The sequence below is a fragment of the Triticum dicoccoides genome, chromosome 5B, assembly GCF_002162155.2.
Source record: "Triticum dicoccoides isolate Atlit2015 ecotype Zavitan chromosome 5B, WEW_v2.0, whole genome shotgun sequence".
NCBI classification, from domain to species: domain Eukaryota; kingdom Viridiplantae; phylum Streptophyta; class Magnoliopsida; order Poales; family Poaceae; genus Triticum; species Triticum dicoccoides.
In genome coordinates this window covers 433,858,558-433,867,202 of record NC_041389.1, presented here as the reverse complement: position 1 = coordinate 433,867,202, position 8,645 = coordinate 433,858,558, and positions in this window count along the sequence as shown.

Here is an 8,645-nt window from a genome sequence, read left to right as displayed (position 1 = left end):
CCGTTGCCGGGGAGGTGAGTGCTTGAAGGTATATCTTTAGATCTTGCAATCGAATCTTTTTGTTTCTTGTTTTATCACTAGTTTAGTTTATAAAAGAAAAGTACAAAAAAATGGAGTTAAGTTTGTCTCATACGATTCATCTTTTTAATATCTTTCATGAGTATGATGAAAAGGAAAATTGTGCTCAAGTGCTAGAAGAAGAAGTCTATAAAATATTTGGCACTAAATATGTGAATGATGAGCACGATTGCAATGTTGTTAGTATGAATTCCTTGACTATCCATGATGCTAATGATATGTGAAGCAACAAGCTTGGGGAAGCTATGTTTGATGAAGATGATATTTTTTGTCCCCCAAGAATATTTGTTATGATGAAAGCATGCCTCCTATTTATGATGATTATATTGATGAAAGTGGGTTTGGAAGAGTGTCAACTTTAGGAAGTAGTGATCCCACTATTTTGGAGGATGTTGAATCTTATTGTGATGAATATGAAAGTGGATTTGGAAGAGTGACAACTTTATTTAGTGATGATTCCACTATTTCGGAAGAGGTTCCAATTGATTATGAGAACAAAGTTGCTATCTATGATGATTATTGTGATGACTTGTATGCTATTAGGAATAATGATAACCATGAAACTTGTCATAATGATTTTAGTTTTCTATTGGATTATGCCTCACATGATAATTATTTTGTTGAGTTTGCTCCCACTACTATTCATGAGAAGAAATTTGCTTATGTGGAGAGTAGTAAATTTTCTATGCTTGTAGATCATGAAAAGAATGCTTTAGGTGCTAGTTATATTGTTGCATTCATTCATGATGCTACTGAAAATTATTATGAGGGAGGAACATATGTTTGTAGGAATTGCAATAATATCAAGTTTCCTTCCTATGTGTTGAAAATTTTGAAGCTATGCTTGTTTTGCCTTCCTATGCTAGTTGATTATTGTTCTCATAAGTTGTTTGCTCACAAAATCCCTATGCATAGGAAGTGGGTTAGGCTTAAATGTGCTAGTCATATGCTTCATGATGCTCATGTTATGTTTCAATTCTTATCTTTTATGTGAGCATCATTGCCATCATCATGCCTAGCTAGAAAGGCATTAAAGAAAAGCGCTTGTTGGGAGACAACCCAATATTTATCCTTACTGTTTTTGTGTGTCCACATGATTATGTTACTGTAGTAATCATGTTTTATAGCTTTTGTTTCAATAAAGTGCCAAGTAGAACATTTGGGAAGACTTGGGTGAAGTTTATGCGATCTTGCTGTAAAAAACAGAAACTTTAACGCTCACGAGAATAGATGCCATTTTTTACTGGAGAGTGCTTTTAGGTTGATTCTTTTTGAAGATGATTAATAGTAAAATTACTCAGGTCCAACAATTTATTTCAGAATTTTTTGAGTTCCAGAAGTATATGTTTGATAGAGATTACTACAGACTGTTCTGTTTTTGACAGATTTTGTTTTCATTGTGTTGTTTGCTTATTTTGATGAATCTATGAGTAGTATCGGAGGGTATGAACCATAGAGAAGTTAGAACACAGTAGATATTACACCAATATGAATTTAGAATGAGTTTATTACAGTACCTAAGTGGTGGTTTTATTTTCTTATACTAACAGAGCTTACGAGTTTTGTGTTAAGTTTTGTGTGGTTGAAGTTTTCAAGTTTTGGGTAAGGATTCGATGGACTATGGAATAAGGAGTGGAAAGAGCCTAAGCTTGGGGATGCCCAAAGCACCCCAAGTTAATATTCAAGGACAACCAAGATCCTAAGCTTGGGGATGCCCCGGAAGGCATCCCCTCTTTCGTCTTCGTTCATCGGTAACCTTACTCGGAGCTATATTTTTATTCGCCAAATGATATGTGTTTTGCTTGGAGCGTCATTTTATTTCGTTAGTTTTTGCTTTCTGTTATTTAGAATAATGTTTTGCATCTATATTTTCAATAAAGAAGTCAAGGATAGCCTTTACCATGCTTATTTTGCTAGTATACATGTTGCTGTGACATCGAAACGTCTCATATGTTCCGTGACATCACGAAATAGTCTTCGGTGCCTCAATTCTAAACCGTTTAACATTACTGAACTATCACGTAGTTATCAAAACGTGTATGTCATATGTTCGCAACATCCACAGACGACGTTCGAGGTTCAGCACACTGAGCGGTGCATTAAGGACACAAGCCTTCTACGCAGCAATGAGGACAATCCTCAGTTTACGGACCCAGTCCGCATAATAGCTACTATCAACTTTCAACTAAATTTTCTCTAGGAACATATTTAAAACAGTAGAACTAAAGCGCGAGCTACGACATAATTTGCAAAAACCTTTTGACTATGTTCAGGATAATTAAGTTCATCTTATGAACTCCCACTCAGATAGACATCCCTCTAGTCATCTAAGTGATACATGATCCGAGTCAACTAGGCCGTGTCCAATCATCACGTGAGACGGACTAGTCATCATCGGTGAACATCTTCATGTTTATCGTATCCACTATACGACTCATGTTCGACCTTTCGGTCTCTTGTGTTCCGAGGCCATGTCTGTACATGCTAGACTCGTCAAGTCAACCTAAGTGTTTCGCGTGTGTAAATCTGGCTTACACCCATTGTATGTGAACGTTAGAATCTATCACACCCAATCATCACGTGGTGCTTCGAAACAACGAACTTTCGCAACGGTGCACAGTTAGGGGGAACACTTTCTTGAAATTATTGTGAGGGATCATCTTATTTACTACCGTCGTTCTAAGCAAATAAGATGCATAAACATGATAAACATCACATGCAATCAAAAATTGACATGATATGGCCAATATCATTTTGCTCCTTCTGATCTCCATCCTCGGGGCTCCATGATCATCATCATCACCGGCATGACACCATGATCTCCATCATCGTGTCTCCATGAAGTTGTCTCGCCAACTATTACTTCTACTACTATGGCTAACGGTTTAGCAATGAAGTAAAGTAATTACATGGCGTTATTCAGTGACACGCAGGTCATACAATAAATAAAGACAACTCCTATGGCTCCTGCCGGTTGTCATACTCATCGACATGCAAGTCGTGATTCCTATTACAAGAATATGATCAATCTCATACATCACATATCATTCATCACATTCTTTTTGGCCATATCACATCACATAGCATACCCTGCAAAAACAAGTTAGACGTCCTCTAATTGTTGTTTGCATGTTTTACGTGGTTGCTATGGGTTTCTAGCAAGAACGTTTCTTACCTACGCAAAAGCCACCACATGATATGCCAATTGCTATTTACCCTTCATAAGGACCCTTTTCATCGAATCCAATCCGACTAAAGTGGGAGAGACTGGCACCCGCTAGCCACCTTATGCAACAAGTGCATGTCAGTCGATGGAACCCGTCTCGCGTAAGTGTACGTGTAAGGTCGGTCCGGGCTGCTTCATCCCACAATACCGTCAACAAGATTGGACTAGTAACGGTAAGCATATTGAACAAAATCAACGCCCACAACAACTTGTGTTCTACTCGTGCATAGAAACTACGCATAGACCTAGCTCATGATGCCACTGTTGGGGATCGTAGCAGAAATTTAAAATTTTCTATGCATCACCAATATCAATCTATGGAGTAATCTAGCAACGAGGGAAAGGGGAGTGCATCTACATACCCTTGTAGATCGCTAAGCGGAAGCGTTACAAGAACGCAGATGAAGGAGTCGTACTCGTAGCGATTCAGATCGCGGTTGATTCCGATCTAAGCACCGAACAACGGTGCCTCCGCGTTCAACACACGTGCAGCCCGATGACGTTTCCCGTGCCTTGATCCAGCAAGGGGGGAGGAAGAGGTTGGGGAAGACTCTATCCAGCAGCAGCACGACGGCATGGTGGTGGTGGAGGAGCATGGCATTCCAGCAGGGCTTCGCCAAGCACCGCAAGAGACGAGGAGGGAGAGGGGTAGGGCTGCGCCAAGAGGGAGTTCATCTCGTGTGTTTTGCAGCCCCCAATACCTCAAGTATATATAGGGGAAGGGGAGGGGCTGCGCCCCCATCTAGGGTTCCCTCCCTAGGGGCGGTGGCAGCCCCCAAAAACCCATCTAGGGTGCGGCCAAGGGGGGAAAGAGAGGGGGGCGCCCTAGGGTGGGCCTTAAGGCCCATCTGGACCTAGGGTTTGCCCCCTCCCACTCTCCCTGCGCCTTGGGCCTTGGTGGGGGGGGGGCGCACCAGCCCACCTGGGGCTGGTCCCCTCCCACACTTGGCCTACGCAGCCCTCTGGGGCCGGTGGCCCCACCTGGTGGACCCTCGGGGCCCTCCCGGTGGTCCCGGTACGTTACCGATAGCACCCGAAACCTTCCTGGTGACCAAAACAGGACTTCCCATATATAAATCTTTACCTCCGGACCATTCCGGAACTCCTCGTGACGTCCGGGATCTCACCCGGGACTCCGAACAACATTCGGTAACCACATATATCTATTCCCTATAACCCTAGCGCCATCGAACCTTAAGTGTGTAGACCCTACGGGTTCGGGAACCATGCAGACATGACCGAGACAACTCTCCGGCCAATAACCAACAGCGGGATCTGGATACCCATGTTGGCTCCCACATGTTCCACGATGATCTCATCGGATGAACCACGATGTCAAGGATTCAATCAATCCCGTATACAATTCCCTTTGTCTAGCGGTATAGTACTTGCCCGAGATTCGATCATCGGTATCCCGATACCTTGTTCAATCTCGTTACCGGCAAGTCTCTTTACTCGTTCCGTAACACATCATCACGTGATCAAATCCTTGATCACATTGTGCACATTATGATGACGTCCTACCGAGTGGGCCCAGAGATACCTCTCCGTCACACGGAGTGACAAATCCCAGTCTCGATTCGTGCTAACCCAACAGACACTTTCGGAGATACCCGTAGTGCACCTTTATAGCCACCCAGTTACGTTGTGACGTTTGGTACACCCAAAGCATTCCTACGGTATCCGGGATTTGCACAATCTCATGGTCTAAGGAAAAGATACTTGACATTTAGAAAAGCTTTAGCATACGAACTACACGATCTTGTGCTAGGCTTAGGATTGGGTCTTTTCCATCACATCATTCTCCTAATGATGTGATCCCGTTATCAATGACATCCAATGTCCATGGTCAGGAAACCATGACCCTCTGTTGATCAACGAGCTAGTCAACTAGAGGCTCACTAGGGACATGTTGTGGTCTATGTATTCACACATGTATTGCGGTTTCCGGTCAATACAATTATAGCATGAATAATAGACAATTATCATGAACAAGGAAATACAATAATAACCATTTTATTATTGCCTCTAGGGCATATTTCCAACAGTCTCCCACTTGCACTAGAGTCAATAATCTAGTTCACATCACTATGTGATTGTAATGAATCGACACCTATGGGGTTTGATCATATCTCGCTTGTGAGAGAGGTTATTAGTCAACGGATCTGAACCTTTCAGATCCGTGTGTGTTTTGCAAATCTCTATGTCATATCCTAGATGCATCTACCATGCTCTATTTGGAAATATTCTAAATAACTGTTCTACTATACGAATCCGGTTTACTACTCAGAATAATCCGGATTAGTGTCAAAGTTTGCATCGGCGTAACCCTTTACGACGAACTCTTTTACCACCTCCATAATCGAGAAAATTCCTTAGTCCACTAGTTACTAAGGATAAGTTTGACCGCTGTCCTGTGATCCATTCCTGGATCACTCTTGTACCCCTTGACTGACTCATGGCAAGGCACACTTCCGGTGTGGTACACAGCATAGCATACTATAGAGCCTACGTCTGAAGCATAGGGGACGACCTTCGTCCTTTCTCTCTCTTTTGCCGTGGTCATGTCTTGAGTCTTACTCAATACTCACACCATATAACACAGCCAAGAACTCCTTCTTTGCTGATCTATTTTGAACTCCTTCAAAATCTTGTCACGGTATGTATTCATTTGAAAGTACTATTAAGCGTTTTGATCTATCCTTATAGATCTTGATGCTCAATGTTCAAGTAGCTTAATCCAGGTTTTCCATTGAAAAACACTTTTCAAATAACCCTATATGCTTTCCAGAAATTCTACATCACTTCCGATCAACAATATGTCAACAACATATACTCATCAGAAATTCTATAGTGCTCCCACTCACTTCTTTGGAAATACAAGTTTCTCATAAACATTGTATAAACCCAAAATCTTTGATCATCTCATCAAAGCGTATATTCCAACTCCGAGATGCTTACTCCAGTCCCTAGAAGGATTGCTGGAGCTTTGCACACTTGTTAGCATCTTTCAGGATTGACAAAACCTTCTGGTTGTATCACATACAACCTTTCCTCAAGAATATCGTCAAGGAAACAATGTTTTGACATCCTATCTGCAAGATTTCATAAATCATGCAGTAATTGCTAATATAATTCCAACAGACTCTTAGCATCGCTACGAATGAGAAAGTCTCATAGCAGTCAACTCCTTGAACTTGTCGGAAAACATCTTAACGACAAGTCAAGATTTCCTAATGGTGATACTTACCATCATTGTCCATCTTTCTTTTAAAATCCATCTGTACCCAACAGCCTTATGACCATCAAGTAGTTCTTCCAAAGTCCATACTTTGTTTTCATACATGGATCCTCTCTCGGATTTTATGGCCTCGAGCCATTCATCGGAATCCGGGCCCACCATCGCTTCTTCATAGCTCATAGGTTCATTGTTGTCTAGCAACATGACCTCCAAGACAGGATTACGTACCACTCTGAAGTAGTATGTATCCTTGTCAACCTACGAGTTTTGGTAGTGACTTGATCCGAAGTTTCATGATCAATATCATCAGCTTCCACTTCAATTGGTGTAGGCGCCACAGGAAAAACTTTTTGTGCCCTGCTACACACTAGTTGAAGTGATGGTTCAATAACCTCATCAAGTCTCCACCATCCTCCCACTCAATTCTTTTGAGAGAAACTTTTCCTCGAGAAAGGACCCGTTTAAGAAACAATCACTTTTGCTTCCAGATTTGAAATAGGAGGTATACCCAACTGTTTTGGGTGACCTATGAAGATGCATTTATCCGTTTTGGGTTCGAGCTTATCAACCTGAAACTTTTTCACATAAGCGTCGCAGCCCCAAACTTTTAAGAAACGACAGCTTAGGTTTCTCTAAACCATAGTTCATATGGTGTCATCTCAATGGAATTATGTGGTGCCCTATTAAAGTGAATGCGATTGTCTCTAATGCCTAACCCATGAACGATAGTGGTAATTTGATAAGAGACATCATGGTATGCCCCATATCCAATAGGGTGCATCTATGATGTTTGGACACACCATCACACTATGGTGTTCTAGGCGGTGTTAGTTGTGAAACAATTTCCACAATGTCTCAATTGTGTACCAAACTCGCAACTCAGATATTCATCTCTATGGTCATATCATAGACATTTTATCCTCTTGTCACGAAGATCTTCAACTTTACTCTGAAATTACTTGAACCATTCAATAATTCAGACTTGTGTTTCATCAAGTAAATATACTCAGCATCTACTCAAATCATCTATGAAGTAAGAACATAACGATATCCACTGCGTGCCTCAGCACTCATTGGACTGCATACATCAAAATGTATTACTTCCAACAAGTTGCTTTCTTGTTCCATCTTACTGAAAACGAGGCTTTTCAGTCATCTTGCCCATGTGGTATGATTTGCATGTCTCAAGTGATTCAAAATCAAGTGAGTCCAAATGATCCATCTGCATGGAGTTTCTTCATGCGTACATACTAATAGACATGATTCGCACGTCTCAAACTTTTCAAAAAACGAGTGAGTCCAAAAGATCCATCAACATGGAGCTTCTTCATGCGTTTTATACCAATATAACTCAAATGGAAGTGCCACAAGTAGGTGGTACTATCATTACTATCTTATATCTTTTGGCATGAACATGTGTATCACTACGATCGAGATTCAATAAACCATTCATTTTAGGTGCAATACCATTGAAGGTATTATTCAAATAAACAGAGTAACCATTATTCTCCTTAAATAAATAACCGTATTGCAATAGACATAATCCAATCATGTCTATGCTCAACGCAAACACCAAATAACAATTATTTAGGTTTAACACCAATCTCGATTGTAGAGGGAGTATGCGATGCTTGATCACATCAAGCTTGGAAACAGTTCCAACACATATCATCATCTCACCTTTAGCTAGTCTGCGTATATTCCGTAGCCTTTTATTTCGAGTTACTAACACTTAGCAACTGAACCAGTATCTATTACCAAGGTGCTACTAGGAGTACTAGTAAAGTACACATCAATATAATGTATATCCAATATACTTCTGTCGACCTTGCCATCCTTCTCATCTACCAAGTATCTACGGTAATTCTGCTCCAGTGACCGTTCCCTTTATTACAGAAGCACTTAGTCTCGGGTTTGGGTTCAACCTTGGGTTTCTTCACTAGAGCAGCAGCTGATTTGCCGTTTCATGAAGTATCCCTTCTTGCCCTTGCCCTTCTTGAAACTAGTGGTTTCACTAACCATCAACAATTGATGCTCCTTCTTGATTTCTACTTTCGCGGTGTCAAACATCGTGAATATTTCAAGGATCATCATATCTAT